The sequence below is a fragment of the Microcebus murinus genome, chromosome 1 (genome assembly GCF_040939455.1).
Source record: "Microcebus murinus isolate Inina chromosome 1, M.murinus_Inina_mat1.0, whole genome shotgun sequence".
NCBI lineage: Eukaryota > Metazoa > Chordata > Mammalia > Primates > Cheirogaleidae > Microcebus > Microcebus murinus.
The window spans coordinates 95,340,499-95,363,311 of NC_134104.1; the positions used below are offsets into that span (position 1 = coordinate 95,340,499).

General features: G+C 32.0%; 1 long non-coding RNA gene and 1 pseudogene across 2 annotated transcripts in view; both read right to left on the reverse strand.

Moving 5' to 3' along the window:
- LOC105881535 (uncharacterized) overlaps positions 1-22,813 on the reverse strand; it is a 358,441-nt gene that overhangs the window by 149,453 nt on the left and 186,175 nt on the right. The gene's annotated exons all lie outside the window — the stretch shown is intronic.
- Positions 19,624-20,637, reverse strand: LOC105881534 (ADP-ribosylation factor-like protein 4A; annotated as a pseudogene).

The following is a 22,813-nucleotide window of genomic DNA, read 5'->3' on the forward strand; positions in this document are numbered from 1 at the left end:
GTTCCTCTCTCTCCGCAACCACGCCAGCATTTATTGTTTGGAGATTTTTTGATAAAGGCCATTCTCACTGGGGTTAAGTGATATCTCATTGTGGTTTTGATTTGCATTTCCCTGATGATTAGAGATGTTGAGCATTTTTTCATATGTTTGTTGGCCATTCTTCTGTCTTCTTTAGAAAAATTTCTGTTCAAGTCTTTTGCCCACTTTTTAATGGGGTTATTTGATTTTTTCTTCCTAATTTTCGTGAGTTCTAAGTATATTCTAGTTATCAGTCCCTTATCGGATGCATAGGATGCAAAAATTTTCTCCCATTCTGTAGGTTGTCTGTTTACTTTCATGACTATTTCTTTGGCTGTGCAGAAGCTTTGTAGCTTGATCATGTCCCATTTATTTATTTTTGTTGCTGCTGTGATTGCCTTTGGGGACTTCTTCATAAACTCTTTGCCCAGGCCGATGTCTAGGAGAGTGTTTCCAACTTTTTCCTCTAGAGTTCTAATAGTTTCATATCTGAGGTTTAAGTCTGTTATCCAGCGTGAGTTGGTTTTTGTGAGAGGTGAAAGGTGTGGGTCCTGTTTTAGCCTTCTACAGGTGGCTATCCAGTTTTCCCAGCACCATTTATTGAAGAGAGATTCTTTTCCCCAGCGTATGTTTTTGTCTGCTTTGTCAAAGATGAGATGGCTATATGAGGATGGTTTTATATCAGGATTCTCACATCTGTTCCACTGGTCCATATTCCTGTTTTTGTGCCAATACCATATTGTTTTAATTACTACAGCTTTGTAGTATAGTTTGATATCTGGCATATTAATGCCTCCCATTTTGTTTTTGTTGCCTAGAATTGCTCTTGATATTCGGGGTCTTCTTTGGTTCCATACGAAGCCTAAAATTATTTTTTCTATATCTGTGAAGAATGCTGATGGGATTTTAATAGGTATTGCATTGAATCTGTAGATCAGTTTGGGTAGTATAGACATTTTAATGATATTGAGTCTGCTGATCCACGAGCATGGTATGGATTTCCATCTGCTTACATCCTCTGCTATTTCCTTCCTCAGTGTTTCATAGTTCTCCCTGTAGAGGTCTTTTACCTCTTTGGTTAAATATATTCCTAGGTACTTTAATTTCTTTGTTGCTATTGTGAAGGGAATTGAGTCTTTGATTTGGTTCTCAATTAGATTGTTGTTGGCGTATATGAATGCCTCTGATTTCTGTGTATTAATTTTGTATCCTGAGACTTGACTAAATTCATTGATCAGTTCCAGGAGTTTCTTGGTTGAATCCTTGGGGTTTTCTAGATACAATATCATATCATCAGCAAACAGTGAAAGTTTGATCTCTTCTGCCCCTATTTGGATACCTTTGATTCCATTTTCCTGTCTGATTGCTGTAGCCAAGACTTCCAGCACTATGTTGAACAGAAGTGGAGATAGTGGGCAGCCTTGTCTGGTTCCAGTTCTAAGTGGGAATGATTTCAATCTTTCCCCATTCAGTATGATGTTGGCTATGGGTCTGTCATATATGGCTTGTATCATTTTTAGGTATGTCCCTTCTATGCCTATTTTCTTAAGTGTTCGTATCATGAAAGGGCGTTGAATTTTGTCAAAAGCTTTTTCTGCATCTATTGAAAGAATCATGTGGTCTTTGTTTTTGCTTCTGTTGATGTGGTGAATTGCATTTATAGATTTACGTATGTTGAACCATCCCTGCATCCCTGGGATGAAGCCCACTTGGTCGTGGTGGATTATTTTTTTGATAAGTGTCTGGATTCGGTTAGCTAAGATTTTGTTGAAAATTTTTGCATCTATATTCATTAGGGATATTGGTCTGTAGTTTTCTTTTTTTGTTGCATCCTTTCCTGGTTTTGGTATCAGAGTAATATTCGCTTCATAAAAGGTGTCGGGGAGGTTTCCGTTCTTCTCGATGTTGTGGAATAGTTTCTGCAAGATAGGTACTAGTTCTTCTTTGTAAGTATGGTAAAATTCAGGTGTGAAGCCATCTGGACCGGGAAAATTGTATTTCTTATAAAAAATGTTCGGAAATTCTCCATGAATTCACTGACACATGTTTATTATTACTTAGCTGATAGGGAAAACTGTGGACACCTTATTGCATTTGTTCCCAAGTTATTACTAGTATTAATAGATTTAATGCTTTAATAACCTACTTAAGCTATCTGTTATTTTCCCATCTTTAAAAAATGGCTTCTTGAAATTATCTTGTGTGTGTATCTTTTAAAATTATGTTAGCTCAAAAGCTTTTTGACTGCATACATAAGAAAAATAATAAATATATGATTTATTATAAACTGAAGTGGTATTTTACAGTTGTTCTTACTCAATTTTTATCATTTATTTGATAAGTTTTAATTATTTTGACTAATATGTTTTATTTTGTGAGTAAAATAATTATGTTCATAACGAATTAAACAATTCTATTAAAATGTATCGCAAGGAAAGTTATAATTATTGTAACTGATCTGGCCATGTGCAACCTGCATTCAATTAGATTTTTTTTTTCTTTTCTGAGAAACTGCTGGATCAATTAGATTTTAACATATACTAATAATAAAAATATTATTTATAAAATATAATTAATGATGTTTTGAGCATATTTAAATAGGGGGACAAGTTATGTTAAATGAGTTTAGAAAATGGTAAAGTATGCCAGGATGAGATTAATTACTTATATATTTACATTTAACCTTTGGTGATTTATTATAAGAAGTTATTATAAAATAAAATGCACTATTGCACACAATAGTCATTGAATTTTTATGTGCCATATTTTAATCAGTAATAAAGAGGGAATGATAAATTTAGGACACATCTTAGTTCTAAAATGTGTTTTCTTCCATACTTGTTTATATTAATAATGACAAAGAAACCCCAAAGAAACAACTGTGCACTGAAATTGTTTTTATTTTCTATAAAATCATCATTGTTTAATTGTGATAAGGGACAATAAATCCTAAACTTGAAATATGTTACCTTGACTAAATCTCTTCTATGTTTTAGCTTGGGCTAGTTTAACTATTTAGCTGCAAAAGAAATAAAAATCTCAAATTAATTATATATTACTAAGAAATAAACTTTATAAATTACTACCATAAGAGATTTACTATGTACAACACAAAGAACAAGTTCCACATGTATAATGTAGTTAAACATAGTTTCTATGAATCACACATTGAAATGTTAGTATAGAAAGAGGATTAAGTCCTAAACCCAGAGTGTGTCATATTTATTTCAAATTATCTTCTAAAACTTATCCCCCGGATTTCAGTTCCTTACCTAGTAATTGATTTTATAAGTCACACAATGATAGGTGCCATTATATCAACCAAACAGAAAGTAAAAAATAAAAAATATCTAGTTTAAAACTCTTATATAGTGATTCATTTGCTTTTTCCCAAATTTAAAATAATCACTTTTAATGCCATCAGCAGGATAACTACATTCTTCAAACAATCTCAGAGAGTTACAAAGCTAAGACTGACCTCAGCATATCAAGAATTGCATGGAATAGTGGTGCTTTTTTCATTAATTTTCAGCTGAACTCTATTTTGTTGAAGCATTTTAGATTTTTCAGTTTCCACTGGAGTGCTTGTGACTCAAAAGAACTGGTCATGGATGGTATGAATCCCAGAAAAAGTATATCCTATTGTATATGATAAACCGATTTGATACAAAGAGGATAGTTTAGTATAAATGTTAAAAGTAATTGAAAAATCAATGAATAAAGATAAATAATAGAAAGCCTATTTTTAGAAATGTTAATGTGATTTCATGGTAGTTAGTGACATGATAAACAATATACTACAAAATCACTAAAAATAAGAAAATCTCAAAATGAAGAGTTGAACTGAAATAAGTAAACATGATTACAAAGCAATACAAGGGAGAAGTAAAATTAAATGGAAAGAAACTACTTTATGCACTTAGTCTTCTTTACATATTTATAAAGCAATTTCCTAATCCCACAAACATTAATCAAAGAAAGGTATAAGGTATTATGGATCCAAATATTTAGGTTATATACTGTGCTATCACAGGCGATAAAATAATAGGAACTAGTTTCTTTCCTTAAAATGTTCACTCATTGTAATACCTAGTAAAATTACAGACTTTGCTTGGGAATTTGGTATTGTTAATCTAATATTTTCATTTTACAGGTAAAGAAACTGAGATCCTAAGAAATTGGTTATTTTCAGAATAATAGTGGATTGTGATTGCGAAGGTAGATTCTGTATTCAAACAGCATGGTTTTGAATCCCAGATCCTCAATTTATGAGCTAAGTATTGTTGGTAAATTTCTTCTAATTACTTTAACTGTATTTTCTCATTGGTTAAAAGAAGGTAACATCTCCCACATTTTCCACATGGGAGATGAAGGAATGAAATAAAATTGTTAATGCAAAATGCTTAGCACAATTTCTGTCAATTTTAAGTGTTTAGCAAATGTTAGGTGAGGCATTATGATTAGTAGTAGTGGTAATTAGTGTTAATACCATTATGAATTATCACTATTATATTTATTATCACAGCAGTAGTCAGATTCTCCTCATGCCAAAGCCATTAAAGCAGTGTTTTTGTGTTAACTCTGCAATTAGTTTTAGTGGGTGTTTTCTGTTTTAAAAAAATACCCATAGTCACTTTACATGCTAACAAAATCACTAAATATTTCTTGTTCTTATTTTCTGATTCTGGTAAATTGGTTACTTTCAGGGCTCATATTTTACCAATGTTGGTCTCTATCAGAAATGTTGATGTAGTTAATATTTGGGGAAAAATTATGCCTATTTTTATTTGTCAGACTAAGTTGTTGTAATTAAATAACCTATGCAATAATAATGCATAAAACCATCCAAGAGGACCTATGAATTCTTCTTTAAGCAAGATGAAATGCTTACATTTTATTACATTTAAATAAACTTCAAGTAAATATTTTCTTAAAGGAGTGAGTAAACCCAATATAGATAGATAATTAGAGATGGATGAATAGATAGATGATAGATGATTGATAGATAGAAAATAGATAGATGGCTAGACAGACAGATAAAGTCACCAATCCAAATTATGGTTTATCCACGCTTATAATGACAAAGTCACAAATGCTATCGATCAGCAGTCTTCATGCCTTCACTATTGCCCATATGAGAATACACATTCTAAGGAAGATTTTGTAGAAGAAATCATTATTGTAAATAGTGGGATGGAGGAAAAATTAATTTTCAGATAGATAATATGATAGATGATTTCAAATTTTCACTTTATGAGCATAAACAAATTGTTAGACAAAACTTTAAAAAAATCTTTTAAAGAAAGGCTAGAATCTACGATTGATTGATCGATTTTTTGGAATCTATGCATTATTAATCTTTGAAAGTTAATGTCTGATCTGCCTTTATACATAATTTCTTTAATATATTAAGCCATGGCATAAATTTATTATATTCAAGTAAAAGAAGCTATTATTTAAAAGCCATATTAATCTGTCCATTATTTATGACAAAAATCCTACAATTAAATAAGTGTTAAGAAGATCAACCTCAAAAAGTAATAATTAATAGTTATAATTTTAGATGACCTAGTCTTCTGCTTCACATATTAAAATTTAAAAGTCAGACCTTTTATTATCAAATGTTGGCACTTTTAAATCATGGATTTGTAAAATTCTGTTAAAATTCCTATGTCTTTTGTATAACAAACAATATTTGAAATTTATGGCAAAAATTATACAAATGCCTTTAGGTATATGCTTTATAATGTTCTATATGTAGCATGCTATTTATAGAATTTAATGATGTTCAACATAAAGGCTCATTTATGACAATCACCAAGGAAGTTACATTTATAGAAATGTAGATTATATTGGCTTTTGAATCTCTCAGGGATAAATTTATACCCAAGTTTTAGTTAATAACTTTAATTTCTTCCTTAAAATATTGCCTACACACACACACTCACAAACACATGTGCATGCACACACATTTATTAACTTTAATGAGAAAATAAGATGCATTCTATCTCAATTCAATATACCCAAATAATTTTTCATAGTTAGAAAAATATATCAATTGAGCAGTGAAAACATGATTATATAAGTAATAAACAACAGTTTAGAAGTAAATAATACAGTTTGTACAGAAAATGTAATTTATTGAAGGAAGAAGAAAAAATTCTATTATGAAGTGGAGGGTGGTAGAGGAGGGGTGTAAAAGATTCATCTTTACAGGGTGATGGAGAGTCAGGTGACTGACTTTCTAGCAGTCATGTAATATCAGAATCAGACATACTTGGTAATAATAGAAATAACAATGACATTAGTTTCTTACAGCTTTTTCTTAAAACATTTATTCAGAGTTAAAGTTTCAGCTCTAGGCTTTCTGTTAATAGACATTACAGAAAAGCAGTGGAAAATACAATTCTGAATAATTACATAGGCAAACATCTGTCAGGCATCTAAATGCCACATTCACAAGCGTTACTGTAACTGTGAATTGACAATATGCTGACTATATATTTTATTTCATTTCCACTATTGTGTCGGGAAGAGTAGAATAAGCCTGATTGTGAATTCAATGTAATTTTTCTCAAGTAAAGATTTGGGAGGGGGTGGGGACAAAAACTACTAAATCAAAACCAAAAATATTCATAGCTCCAGAGAGTTCTTGATTCAATACAGATGTCTCTAGGGGATTGGTTCACTGAGTACTTTGGAGAAGTAATTTGAATATATTCTAAGCAGTTACACAATTTTTAAAAACTTAATATTATTGTTATAGCAGTATCAATAAAAGTAAGAAATTTAAATAAGCAGTAGGTTAGTATAGATATAAATAATATATTGTGTGCCTAGTAATTACACTGAGAGACAAAGAGAGGTGTTTGCTGTTTGACATCCTTTTCCTGACCTTAGCAGTGTGCATATTGAGTTAGCTAGGGCATATTGGTTAGCTAGGGCATAATAAAAGGTCTTGAAGAGATAAAGAATCTGCTCTAGGAATGAAACTTAGTTTTGCCCAAGGAATTTATCCAACAGGCTGAAGTAGGGAATGTAGATGGGTGGTGCATGAAACAAAAAAGCAATTAAGTTATCTATCCAAGGTGGTGGATATGAAATTTAAATCCAAGTCCCCATTCATAAGCCCTCTCTTTCAGAACAAAATGCTACTGTATATGCTTATGCTTATAAACCTATTAAATTGCATGTGTGAACACACATACACCATATATATATGCACATGTGCATGCATACACATATACCAACTGAACAGCGAAAATCTTTATGAACAATAAACAACAGTTTATAAGTAAATTATATATACATATTCATCCTATAAGTCTTCCTAAAGCTTAGGAATGTTAATAAGTTTTCCCAATGTCATTAAATCATTAAGTAGCAGAAAAATCTGAACTCAGACATTTCTAACTCCAAAGCTGGTGGCCCATCATTTTTCAGTCTACATATATATAAACAATGGAGGATTTCATAATATAGAAACACATTCCTCTATTTTAAGCAACCATTTAAATATACAAAACCAGAGGCCTAAATCAGGCTTGGCACAGAGAGTTGTATTGTTATTCTAAATTGTGTTGAAATGTACTTTTCTAGTGTTAGAATGTCCTTGGAGAGTATAGAGAATTTGATAAGAAAAGAAGCTAAAAGTCATAAGGGACAGGTTATTAAATGTACAGAGAATAGCTTAATTCTGCTTCTCTTCACTATTACTCATCTCAGGGAAAGCATTAACAACTGTAGATAAATTTACTCCTTTTCTATTTATAAAATAAAGTGAAAGAACAACTTTATACAAAAGTTAGAGCTCAAAGTTTATAACTTAATGTTAAATTACTTAAATTATTTCTTCTGTGGATAGTACCAAAATCTATATGAAAATTAACCATTTTCATATCTACTGTTTTTCTCCTTATTAAGAGAATTCTAAAATTAAAAATTTTTGAGATTTTAAAATCAATTTTCTAGACTGAAAAAAAGGATATAAGTTTACTTAGTCCCATGTATACTTTTAATAACAGTGGTAGTTTAAAAAAGATCTATTACCTAAATTATTTTCACATTCTTCAAAAGCAAATTTATGAATGCACACTAATGGCTATTGTGCAAACTTTTTAATAAAGAATTAATTTGAAAATGCATTATAAAATTGGAATGAGAGGGAGAAAGAAAGAGAAAGTATTCAGCCTAGTAGTTTTTACAGGCATTTATCATTAGAAAGTAACCAGAAAAATTAATAATAGTGTTTATAATATTTATCATAATGTTATATATAATAGCCAAAATAAGTATAAGTAATTTATAAATTAATTTATAAATTAGTAATTTATAAATTAATAAATATAATTATAAGTATCATAAATATTCCAAAATAGCAAATAGCCAGTTATGGTACATTTATACAAAGGTACACAAATAAACAAGTATGTTAAACAAAAAGATATATAAATAATATTTTGTGTATAAAAATGAAATAAAGGGAGAAGTTAGGAAATAAAAAAATGGAAATACATAATTAGTAAATATAGTCAAGCACATGTTTTTTTAAAAAAGTAAGACAATATGCACAAAATATCGGCAATTACAATTAGGAGAAAATGAGAAAATTAAATAAAATTAAGAATTAAACAAAATAAAATCATGAGGGATATAAAGACTTTTTTAGTTATAAAAGAATATAATTCTGCTAGTAATTTCAAAAATTCAGATGCTATTTAAACTTATAGAAAAATATGAATATTAACTCATTACCAAATATTACAAATATAGCATAAAAACAAAAATCACTTATAACTCCCTGATTAAAAAAGATTTTAAAAATATTAATAGCAAATGGAAAGCTATCAACTGCATTATGCAATGTATTAAAATATTAATTGACCTGACCAAATAAGACTTACTACTAGAATTCACAGATGGCTTTAAAATTGGAAAAATACAAAAAGCCTTTAAAAAACATAATATAATCTCAAAGTTGAACAAGCATTTGATAAATTCAATATTCACTTAACTATGTAGTTTTAGAAACTGATGAATAATTATCTGTAGGCATATAATTACACAATTGGAAAATAAAGATGATTGCACTTTGACTTAAAGAGCTTATTAAATGGCCTAGATTAAAAATAAACATAAAATTTGAATAACAGATTTTATATCTCACTAACAAATTACATAATGGAGGTGATTATTCATGCTAACAATACTAATACAACATAGATAATCACAACAAAAATCCTTGCATCTAACTTTTAGGTTGCTTCTGGCTACAAATCTTAAAATAAATAAATAAGCAAATGAAAACCACAATGGGCTTAACCAGTGAGGAAATGTTTAGTGCACATAACCAGATATACAAATGAATATACTTCTGAATCATTTGATTCATTACTGAGTGAATTCACCAAAAATCCAGGTTGTTTCTGACTCTCCACTCTGCTTTCCCAGTGTTGACTTAACTTTCCTCAGTCTTCATGGTAATTGTGTGCTGGAAAATTCGGTGTATTACAAACACTGAAAAAACGCTTGTGTATATAAAATAAAGACAGGATATAGATTTAGTCATGAAACATATGGTACACTTGTTTATTGTTGGTCTTTCTCTTAGACACTGCAAAAATGTTTAGCATACCTGGAACTCCGCTATTTAAATGTCAATAATTATGTCCAAATTCCTTAAACCACAAAAAAACTTCTACACATTTAAAAAATAATGGCAGTAATACCACTGTTGTGTCACAATAATATGGACAAATTGAATAGCAAAATTACACAACATATAGAAAATACATATATTTTCTTTTTTTTTTTTTTTTTTTTTTTTACCAGAGCTTCCTGTGGGTAAATACATATATTTTCTTTGCAAATATATAGGTACATTCCCCAAACTATCTATGTGAAGTAATAGTTCTCAGCTGTGGTGGCTACATTCTTTAGGTGTTTTAGAAATTTTGGGGTCTCTTTTTATTTTTTTGTGTGGTTATACTTAAGAATTTCCATTAATATACTTCTTTTTTTTAGCATGGTCTGCCCCAGAAAAGAGAACCTGAGACAAGATCTTATGTGGAGTAATTTATTTTGATTTGATTTGATTTATTTTGAGTAATTTATTTATAATTAATTTATACAGCAATTATAGTGAGAGACTGGGAAGACTAATACAGACAAGAGGGAAACCTAGTCACGAATGACCATTGAGGTGGACATAAGAGCTTAATTTCTTTAGGAACTCTCCCGAGTCATACAGAATGTATTTAAGATATAGCCACCCCGGAAATATATTTATGTCCAGCTACTGGCCCTGTTGGTTAAAACCCCTTTTTGTCCTGTGGAGTATTAACTTCCTCGTACTTCCAACAACCTGGGTCCTTGGTGAATTCACTCAGTGATGAATTAAATGATTCAGAAGTTGTATTCATTTGTATATCTGGTTATGTGCACTAATACATTTCCTATGCTAGAATGGCTAAGTGGGTTTGGCAGCTATCCCTCAAAAAAGCATCCTGTATGCTTACACTTATACGAAATGTTAGAATAGTCGAAATAATCTATAATAATGGAAAGCAGATCGGTGATTACCTGGGGCTTGGGAAAGTGATGGATACAAAGAGGTATGAAGAAACTGTTTGGAGTGATAAAAATATTCTATATTTTGATTGGGGTAATGATTACATTGGTGTATAATTTGTCAAAACCTATCAAACTTTATACTTAAGAAAGGTGAATTTTATGTAAATTATACCCCAATAATTTTTATTTAAAATTTGTTTTTAAAGTTAAATCTAAACTTATATTCTTATCCATTAGTTTTTAAAAAGCTCTGAAGTTTCAGCTTAAAAACATTTCAACTTAAAAAAATAAATAAAACAGCAGTAGAATGAACTCAAGGAATTTAGAAGCAAACAATAAGTACAGAAATTAATAAAATAAAAAAACAAACATAATGGGTCACTGATGATTAAAATGGGCTCTTTGAAAAGACTAGCAGGTAGACAAATCACTGGGAAGATTAATTTAAGCAAAAACAAGGCAAAGGGGACAAAACCACAGATGCTACAGAAATTAATCAGCTTTGAAATTTTAAGAACAAGTTTATACCAACACATTTGAAAAGTTAGATGAAATCCATAAATCCTTACAAAAGTACAACTTACAAATCCTAACTTGAGAAGAAATTAAAATCCTGAATAATCATAACCATTAAAAATGTAATCAGCTAAATGTCTTCCTATAATGAAGATGCAAGCCCAAATGTATTAGAAGTGAGTTCTATCAACATCCGAGAAGCAGTTCATTCCACTGTGTACCAGTTAGGGTTTAATCAGAGAAGCAGAACAACTAAGAGCAACGGGGATTCAGAGATTTATTATAGGAATTAGACAGGGCCAGCTAAATAATTTTGAGCAGTCTATGCACAATAAAAATTCAAAGCCTTCCATTCAAAGAGCAGGAACAAAGCTTCTTTTTTTCCTTCCCTGATCTCTTTCTATCTGTGATGTTGTTTTTATTTGCTATTTGTCATACTCCTTTGTGTATGGAAATACTTGTGGGTGAGTGTACATCCTTACAGGCACTGGAACAGCTCCATGACTTGATGCATAAAGTGCATGTATCCAACCCCAACTCTTCCCACCCACATGCCCAGGGGTCTGCTGGGTCTCTAAAACAGCAGCAGTTGCTGGGGAAAGCCTAGCGAGTGGAACACCAATAAAGCTTCTCAGAAAGGCAAAACAGCTTGTTAGCCAAGGATCCAAGCACCTGTTTCATGCTCCATTGTCCCATCAGAATTTGATTACACAAGACAAAATCAAAGACAAAACTATTAAGAATTTGAAAATGGCAACTACAGAACACGGGCACTGTTCTGAGTGTGAGGTCCTGTATGATGCACTGGTTGCAATCTCATGGAACAGACCCTGGAATCAGACCTTATGTAATCATGGAAGAAAATAAAAAAGTCAATGGAAAGTTGTTACCTCTGCATCTTGTGGTGGACCTGAAGTCACTAAATTAGCACATGTGGCAATTGGGAGAATAACATCTACACACAGAGCAGAGAAAAGCAAGGACTGAAACCCAAGGATATTCTGGAATCCACTTCTGTTTCTCACCACCTCAAATCTACTACAGAATAAGCTAGTGCTCTTAGCATAAAAGCATAGTGCTCGCAGCATAATAAGCTAGTGCTCCACATGCATCTTGCTCAGGAGTTAGAGAATTTGAAAGAGGAAGACATGCAAAAGATGGAAGAGCTGAAGGTACAACAAAGTGAGCAACTGAATCAGCAAAAATATGTGCAAACTGCAATGGTGTCTGGTATCTTACCCTAATAATCATCAGAGCATAGTGGCTGCTGCTTCATATTCTCCTTTCAAGTCCACACATATTTCTCTCATGGCCTATCCTTTCATGGAACCAGAGAGGGAAGACAGTTCTGGGAAATATAGTTCTGGTTTAACTAAATTGCTACAGTAGAAAGTCACTATACAATATTACATTAACATCCTCAGAGAATAGGCTAAAAGGAAATATAATTTACCTTGTTTTCAAACTTAAACATGTCATGAGAAAAGAAATTTACCAACAGCTTACTGCTAACTATTGAAACAAGGATCCTATGGAAAGTATTTATTAAACCAAAGAACATGTTGGATTTGTCTCAACAATGCTGTATTTTTTTAGTATTAGAAAAGTAATTAACCATATTTGCATGGCAACAAAGACAAAATACATATAATCTCTATAATAGAATATCCATTCAAAAGAAAAAAGAGGGAAAAACACTCAAAAACAGAAGGAAATCTCTCTAATTTAGAGTGCATATAAGTCTTAAGTGAAATATCAAAAGCTTCTAAGTTATTTGTAATTTTCTTTTTCTTATGCTGAAAGATTAGTACAAGAATACTCATTTAATTATTGTTTAAACTGCATATCCCTATATTCTTGAATATCTGCATGTATTATATATTTCATAGTATAAAATAAATAGAAGAAAATAAAAAATAAGAAGAATGATGAGAGAGACTTAGAGGACTGGATTAGGAAGCTCAACATCTAACAAAATAAAGTTCAGGAAAAGAATAGAAATGAAAAGTGAAAGATATTACCCAAGAATTAACAGAACAAACTATCCAAGAACTTCATAAGTACTCAGCTTGGAGTTCACACATCAAGATATATAATTGCAATTCAGAAAAATGGTATCATGATGGCACTAGAGAAATAAACCCTCAGTCTTCACAGCAGTGAATTAATAATTTTAACTTATAAATAAAAAACTAATAAGAAATATTAATAAAAGCACATCATCTAAAAATATGTATTTAAATGCCAAGGGAGAGCAAAAAGAATTAGTAATTGCCTATGGAGAGGGGAATTATTGGCAGAAGTAAAGCTTAAGACTATAATTATAGTTTTTAATATTGTTAAAATTAAGATTTCTAAAATTATGAAAATTAAATGCCACTTTGTTGTAAAAATACACAAATGTATGTTTAAAAAATGATAGACATTTATGCCCCCAAGTATACCCTTCCCAGACTCTACTAACCATATTCCACTCTCTATCTCCATGAGATCAATTATTTTAATTTTTAGCTCCCACGTATGAGTTGAGAATATGTGAAATTTGTTGTTCTGTGCTTGGTTTATTTCACTTAACATGTTTTTCTGTTCAATCCATGTTCTTGCAAATGACAGGATTTCATTATTTATTGGTGAATAATATTACATTTTGTGTGTGTATGTATCTCACATTTTCTTTATCCATTCATCCATTGACGAATGTTTAGTTTGATTCCAAGTCTTGGCTATTGTGAATAATACTGCAAAAAAGTGCAGATATCTTTTCCATATACTAATTTATTTTCTTTTTGATATATACCTAGAAGCGGGATTGCTGGGTCATATGGTAGTTCTATTTTTAGTTTTGGGGGGAACATCCATACTGTTCTCCATAGTGGTTATAATAACTTACATTCTCATCAATAGTGCACAAGGGTTTCCCTTTTTGGGGATAGTCAATGGGTACAAAAATATATTTAGATAAAATTAACAAGATCTAATATTTGATAGAACTACAGGGTGACTATAGTCAACAGTAAGTTATTTTATATTTTAAAATAACTAAAAAAGTGAATTTGGAATGTTCCCAACACAAAGAAATGATAAATGCTGGAGTTGATAGATACTCCACTTACCCTGACTGATTATTACACATTGTATGCCTGTGCCAAAGCATCACGTGTACCCCATAAATATATACAACTATTATGTACCTTAACACAATGAAATGTTCTCATTGTACATAGAACCACAACTAAGAAAGTTCTTAAAAATTATTGAAAGAAAACTAGTCTCAAAAGCTAAAAGAGGAACTTTACATTGTATTAGAAACAGACATCTCTATTGGAAGTATCCAGGAAGCTAAAACCAAAGCAGGATCAAACACCCTTTCCCTACAAGGCAAATGCTGAAACACAACGTCAAAGAAACAGAAATAGGATGCTCCAAGCTCCCAGGATGTGCAATAATTTGACCATCTCACGTAGATCTCTACCTTTACATATATGCTTTCCATAGTTCCCAGAGTTCTTTAGGAATTGATTGTTTTCTGACCTGTGAATATGTTTATTGTATTTCTGTGTATAAAGTTTTCATTTATCTCTCATAATAAAGGCACCAGCTCATTATACAAAGCTTATCATACATGGGCCCTGCTTACCTCTCCAGCCATGGTTTTCACCAAGATTTCCTAACCCTACATTCTGGCCACTCCAATGGCTTATACTTCTTTAACTGTGCCAAGTGGCTTGATGCTCTACCTTTATCAATTTTGACTCCTCAATTAGGAATGCAAGCTCCTCAGGTTGCATTTCAATCTGTGGACCCTCTCCTGTTAGGCCATCTCATATATTAAGACACAAAATGTCACTTCTAAGAAGTCTTTCCTGACCCTATAAATAATGCTAACAATCTATTCTTTTTTCCTTTATTGTGCTCTATACTTATATCTAACAGAAGATCAAGTGATTCTTTAATAAACTTTTCTTTTTTGGTGCTGGAGCCTACTTCTCACTACTGATCTAGAAGTTCCTTGAGGTCAGATACTATGTCTTGATCTCTTCTATAGCTCTAGGACCTGACATATAACAGACACTTAATAAGTGTTTTAGTAATTCAATGCATGTTGAATGAAGGAATCAAAAATAAATGTTCCCTTAAAATGTCTTCTGCAGCTTGAGAAGTTGGCAACCTGTCAGGTGATAACATAGGTTGAGACTGTCATTGTTTCTGACTTAGCATAAAAACCTCATAAGCACCTTAGAACAAATGATACTGCTCTGCATCTCAATCAGAAATGACTGAAGGAGAAAACTTGCTAACAGTGGCTGTGCTTGCTGTTATTGAATGACTGGATTAACGTATGTCACTGTCAAAGGTCTAAATGTTTCTTCCTGTACATTTATCCACCCTAAGTGATAAGCTGACACTATTTTACAGGGAAATAAACAAGATAAAATTTCAGGCTAGGAATCCTTACTCAATATACTTTCCATTATATATGTTTTCTTTTTCATTGATAAAAATGTAAAATTCCCTGTGATATTTGCAAAAGAAGTATGGCTTTCAAGTAAATAAGATGAAAAATCATTTTGCTGATATGATATGCATTTTTGAATATGTGATAAATTTAAATATCATTATTACATTTTACAATATTAATGAATTAAATAAAATATTCTCTTTATTGTGGTAGCTAAAGTAAGTCTGTAGCTATTTTTAAACATTGAGCAAGGTTTTCTTAAGGTTTATTTTTCAAATTGAACAATATCTATAAGAGGAGGACTATAATAGGCCCTTTGCTCCAATCTCAGATGATCAGAAGCTTTCCTTAGCCAAAGCCCATCTGCAGGGTTTGGAAACAGCAGCAAGGGAATAGAGGTTAATGAGAACACAAGTTACTTCCAGCTGATATGTCAAAATTGTTGTAACAAAAGTAAACCAAAAAAACCTATCATCTCATTACTTACTTTCTTTTTATGCACTTCCTCCCTTACTGTACATAAAATTACTTTCCTAATAAACTCTCCTGCCTCTCTCCTCTGTAAAAATCTCATCTTCCCCATAAATCTACCTTACCTTTAATACATTATTTATTCTGCAATACTCACATTCATTCAAAACTTTCTAAGAACAAAAAAAGCTGGAATTATATTTCAATAACCTACCACTCCCAATTTTAGAATTACAAAGTATTTCACTGGGACAAACCTGAGGAGACAGATGTCAGTCTTAATTCAGTATTCTTCACAAAGACACTCATTTCACATTGCTTATTAATTCCTGCATTTACAATATAGAATGCCATTGAAAGGCCATAGTGTTGTGGATGTATTAATGAGATCCAGAGGATATGACTTTATAGCATTAATATTTAACCCAATGAACTACACTGCTCCCATCATTTTAAATGACTATCATCATGACCTAGAGTCATCAATAAATGTATAAATTCTTATTAGTATACCACTTACTAATGTAAGCAAATACAATACATATTTTAAATATAATTATTAAATCTAAGGAAGAAAGAGCAAATCCTTAAATCTGAAATGATCATATACATAAATATTCTTAACATATTCAGTAAGTTTGATGCTACTAATTTGGGATATTGGGTCTTATGTAATTTGATAATTAGATTTTGTTCTACAGTAGTAGGCTCTGTGATCTGATTCTTAGGTTTAATTCTCAGCTCTGTCATTTATATTTGTGTGTCCCTCAGCAGTTATCTGATCTCCTTAAATCTAAGTCTCCTCATCTGTAAAATGAATATTACATTTATATTATATCATAAAATGTCTGTGACGATGAAATGAAGCATGATTTAGGAACTTAGCATAGTGTCTGACATTCAGTGAAGTTTAATAAATGCCGGCTACTATGTTTTTTAATTAATCATACAGAGATATTATATATCTATAACTTCCTTTTTACTAAACACAAAAATTATAAACAACCATAGTTCTTAAACTAATGCCAACCCTATAGGATTATGCAAGACAGGATATACTTCTGCACTGCTTTATTTACCTGGCACATAGAAGAAGATGAATACAGATGGCCTTCGGCAAAACTGTGAGGACTCATACTCCAAATTTTTCCTACAAATCTTGTTTTATGGTTTACCCACACATTTTTAGTGTCTGATTCATTACTTTTCTTCTCAGTAGCCTTAAAACAACACAAGCACCTGTTTCTTCTCTTCAAGTCTATTTCTTAAAAAAAAAAAAATTATAGAAGGCAATACAGGTGCTTAATTTCACTCTATCAAGATCTTCTTTCTTTCTTTTTCAGTTCCTTACATTTTGACTATACACCTCTAACCTCTGTTCTCATATCTGTTTCACAAAGTAGTAAACTATAAATTCAACCTACATCCTCTCAGAAAGTTTAACCATTTGACTACATAGGAAGCTCTTTTCCAATAGTAAGAAAAATAACATCAGAACATGTGTCTGTGTTTCTCTCAAAGCCACCCTTTCCTTTTTAATTTTTTTAACAGTTTATGTACCAACTGTGATGTTTCATTCCTTGGCAAATGCAGTATGCTGAATTATTTCCCATTAGGAATCTCTGAACTCTTTCTGGCCTCTGTTAGAAGTAACACTATTCAAAATGATCATCACAAAATAAAATGTATGGTCAATAAGCAATTGACCAACATTTCTTTGAGTTCTCCTTACTGCAGGTAATATCAGAAAGTTCAAAGTGTAGAGACTTTTTTGGGAATGAAGGCTGCCATAACTGAGAATGCTCAAAGCCAGTTCTACATAAAGACTTACGCAGATACAGAGACAGTCCTAAGTACTGAAGAAGGTTGGTCATCTAAAGTGGTCAGAAAGAAAAAAGTCACTGGATAAACACATGCTCTTTCAAATTGGGTAGCTGAATTCTAACACAGAGAGGAGACTATGCTAACATTGTCTAAAGCTGGACAGAAAGAAGAAAGAATACAACAGTAAGAAATGAGGACAGCCAATGGTTGGCTTGGTTAAAAACAGAGTTTCAGGAAGACCTTGCAAAGAAATTTTTTAAAGCAAGCTTTATTAACCAATCATGGATCTAGTCATGTTTTGAACAGACATTATGACTTCAATATCAGTGCACAATAATGTCAAAATATGTTCCTCTCAGAAAATAGCCTTCAATGCCTGTCACACCTGAGCAGATCCAAACTACTAGGACTAAATAGAACAGCTGGTCAAAGTTGTTTTTACACATTTAATTAAAAGCTTCAGCAAAAGTGGAGATACCTTAAAACTCAAAGTCAAACACTGTCATCCTAAAGCTTCTTGTTTATTGGTAGTTATTATCCACATTTCTATAAATATTAACATTCTAAGTGATCATCACTAGTGCAGGTACCTTTAACATATGAAAACTCCACAGAAAGCTATTTCGTTTTCTTTGTAACAATTAGGATTCTAAAGACTCAGTTGTACCATAAAGATAATAGTAATAATCATAATGATAATAACCATAACAAACACTGTTAGCAAAGTGTATCTCTTTTGGTGATTTTCAGAACCAACAACTGTTGGCTTTACACATAGATGGTATGTTGATTTGATAATATATGATCACTAGAAGTCTCTGCCTGTAAGTATGAATTAAAGTTCTTTCCTCCTTATAATTTAGAGTTTTTACAATTCCAATGTAAACAGCACCAGTAAATTTTCATAAAACATGTTTGCTACTCTCCCCTTCATTTTCTATAATTGTAATTCTTATCTGCAGTATTGTACCATTTCTTCCTTCCTATAATCAGAACTGAACAGTTGTTTAACACTATTCAGCTTGTAAACAAGAAATTAAATCTCAGAACACATGTAAGGTATCTTTTATATTTTCATTCCACAGCACATCAAGTGGTGTTTACAAGGCTTTTGCTCCTTCCAACACACTACAAAAATATATGCAAAAACAGATATGTTTTCAGCCAGCAAATATTAATAGAACAAATATATTTTAACTGGAATATTTTAGAGATCACATAATTACAACCTCTTGACTGAATTCATCAATTGATTTCTTCATAAATCCATATATGTATACAAGCATATGCATTTATTAGTCTACATGTCCATATTTAGTACATAAGAGAGTCAAGTAAATTATTTTAGGTTCTTGAAGTGAAAGTGCTTCTGACAAACTATTTCTAAAATTGCTCTACCCCCTCCCAAAAGTTGTTTTAATCTTGTATAGAAAAATGCATAGCTATTTCTAAAATGTAAGACTAGACACTAAAACATGCTTTGTCAGGAAAACTAATTCATGCACTTGAATATACCCCAAATGTCTTATTTTTATTAAAGTTAGGCCAACTTAATAAAACATCATCTAGAATCAAGGTATACCATTTCATTACTTGATTCCAAAAAATGTCAAAAATCATTTGGCCAAAACTTAAAAAGGCAAGCACTTCCTCCTTGTCTCTTATGTTTAAAAAGGACTGGTTGGACCAATGTGATCAATATAACTGCTATATTATATATATATTATATATATATATAATATATATATATATATCTACCTTAACATTTCCATTCATTAGCATCTTATCATAACATACAAAGCCTCGTATGCAAATTCCTTACAAAGGCTTCCCCCAAAAAAGATATAAGCACAAAACATTAGACAGCCAATTTTCAAAGTTTTATTTCACTAATTTCAGGTCAAATTTCCACAACTGTGTCCTGTTCAATTTACTGTCTTCGCTTGGCTTCCCAAAATGGTATTACCAAAAGATTTGTGGGTTAGGGAGAAGATATCGCTTTAAGAAGCACTCCATTTACTCATCTTCCACAACACAATGGAGTTAAGCATTTGATTGCTCAAGAAAACAAAGCTTCATTAGCATCCTGGAGGGCAGACAGGCAAACCAGGCTATCCACACACACTCTTCCATTTGTCAAAATCAAACCAGAGAAAACCTAGTCCACACAGATATAAAAGGTATTGATGTTCATCTTTTCTTTCTCTGTTGCTGCAACATTTTTCTTCTTTTAGTTATTATGTAGTTTCTCAAGTCCTTCCTTTAGTACATCTCCTATGATTGCACAGGTAGGCTGCAAATCCCAAGGAGTTAATGAACTCAGTTCACCCATTGCTAACAATTTGTCAATTTTTGAGAGAGACAATAGTTTCTCAAGTCTTGTTCGTTAGCAACTATAAGTACAAGGACTCCTAGATTTTCTGATATCCTAGTTATTTTATGCAGTTCAGTTTTGGCTTCTTCCATCCTTTTGACACCAACAGAGTCCACAACAAACACAATGCCATATGTGCATCTGGTAAATGTCCACAGCGGCCTTAATTTCTCCTGAACACTTACATCCTGAAAGTGAAAAATGACTTTTAGGATTTCCCAAGGTTACCTTAATTTTCTCAGTGCTAAATTGTTTGGTAGGTACAGTATTTACAAATTCATTGAACTGCAGCCTGTATAAGACAGATGACTTCTCAGCACAGTTCAAACCCAGAATAACAGTGTGGAAGGACTGAAATGAAGGTAGGCTGGATAAAAATCTGGTCTGATAGTCCATTCCCCATTTCCAGCTGCAAAGAAGTGTCTGAAATTGAAATGCTTTCTGCTTACTGCTTTAGAACTTCTTTTCCTGGGTGATCTATCTATAAGACTCCCAGATTGGAGTCTGGGCCCCTAAGAGAAATCATTGGCAGTCATTGCTACATGGGGCAAAGCACCCCCACATCTGTTTACCTTAGCTCTCTGAGCAACTCTCCAAAGGATTACATAAATAAAATAATTACCATAACATTGATTTAATGTAATAACACAACTTTGTAAACCAATTTGGCAAACATTTATTAACAGCTTATTATGTATTATGCACAATAATAACGCATTAAGAATTATACTATGTGCTGAGAATATAACTATGACATGATCCTTAACCTTACTATGCTTATTATGTTCTAGAATGAATCAGTAAAATTTTCAAATTTGATTTAATTTGGGAAAATTGTAGCTTCTGAATTAATGGCATGGAGGATGAATTAAGTTGGATGAATCAAAGACAATTTTAAGACTGCTCTTTTGATAAATTAAGATAATCAAGTAATATTACGAGAAAGGGTAAACCAAAATCATATGAATCCAAAACTTTTTTTTCTTTTTCTGAGGCAGAATCTTGCTCTGTTGCCCGTGTTAGAGTGGAGTGGCATCAGCCTCGCTCACAGCAACCTCAAACTCCCTGGCTCAAGCAATTGTCTTGCCTCAGGGGCCCAAATAGATGGGACTATAGATGTGCATTACCTCGCCTGGCTATTTTTTTCTATTTTTAGTAGAGATGGGGTCTTGCTCTTGCTCAGGCTGGTCTTGAACTCCTGAGCTCAAGCGATCCTCCAGCCTCAAATACATAAAATAAAAAGAGAAGTATTTTTAAAATATATGGTCTTATACCACATAACAATGTTTTGGTCAAAACAAACCTCATTTGACAATGGTCTCATAAGATAATAATACAATATTTTGACTGTCTTTTTCTATATTTAGATGTTTAGATACACAAATACTTACCATTGTGTTAAAATTGTATGTAACATGCTATACAGGTTTGTAGCCTAGAAGCAATAGGTCATACCATATAGCCTAGATGTGTAGTAGGCTATAGCAAGGGTGGGGAACCTGTGGCCTTAAGGACACATGTGAGTACATGAGGTGCTTATTTTTACATTCTCGTACTCACTATCAAATTGGTACTAATTGATCAATATTTATATATACATATGGTAGTAACTAACATTCATTGGGAGACAGGCAGTTGGGAGGGGGAGGTGGGGATGGGTAAATTCACAGCTAAAGGGTATGGTATGCACTGTCTGGGGGATGGGCATGCTTGAAGCTCTGACTGGAGCAGGGCAAAGGCAATATATGTAACCTAAACATTTGTACTCCCATAATATTTTGAAATTAAATGAAAGGACATGTGGCCTTCTAGGTCCTTACATGTGGCCATTTGACTGATTCCAAATTTTACAGAATAAATCATTTTAATATATTAACACATTTTTATTCTTTTATATTTATATTTTGTTTTTCAAAAGAAGGTATTTAAAATGCCAAAGAATAAAATAAGTTTCAATGAAATAACCCTCCCATATTGACTGACACAATTAGAACATTAGTAAGCTATAAAGGCTAAACTGATGGCTGCTACACTCAGTTCTAACTTCCCCTGCCTGAGTGGTACCACTATAGTATGAGGCTGATTTGTGAGAATTTATGGGGGTTGAGTACACCAGTCTGTTAACAGCTTTGACAATGGTGCACTGTGTTTCTGTTTGAAGTAGCATTTGTGAATAGTTGCACAGCTTGACAGTATTTTTCAATTCTGTCTGCTTAATAGACCTTGATGTCAAAGAAGACCAATAACACTAAAGGAAGAAAACAGATTTTTTAAATGAGGATTGAGAATTGCAATATTATCTTGTTTCTGCTAAAGATAAGATGTTTTGCTTGCTTTGTGATACTGCAATACCAACATTAAAGAAATTCAATGCTTATCAGCATTATAACACTCATAAGGACCACAAACATTTTAAATTAGAGGGACAGGTGCAGAAGGTCATATTACAGAAATTAAAAAGATGAAAAGCAAGGGCAAAAACAATTCTTTCAAGCAGAAATAAATCCTGGAAATAATGTCACTGAAGCAACTTATAAAGTAACCTATATACTTGTGAAAAAGGAAAATCATTCAGTGAT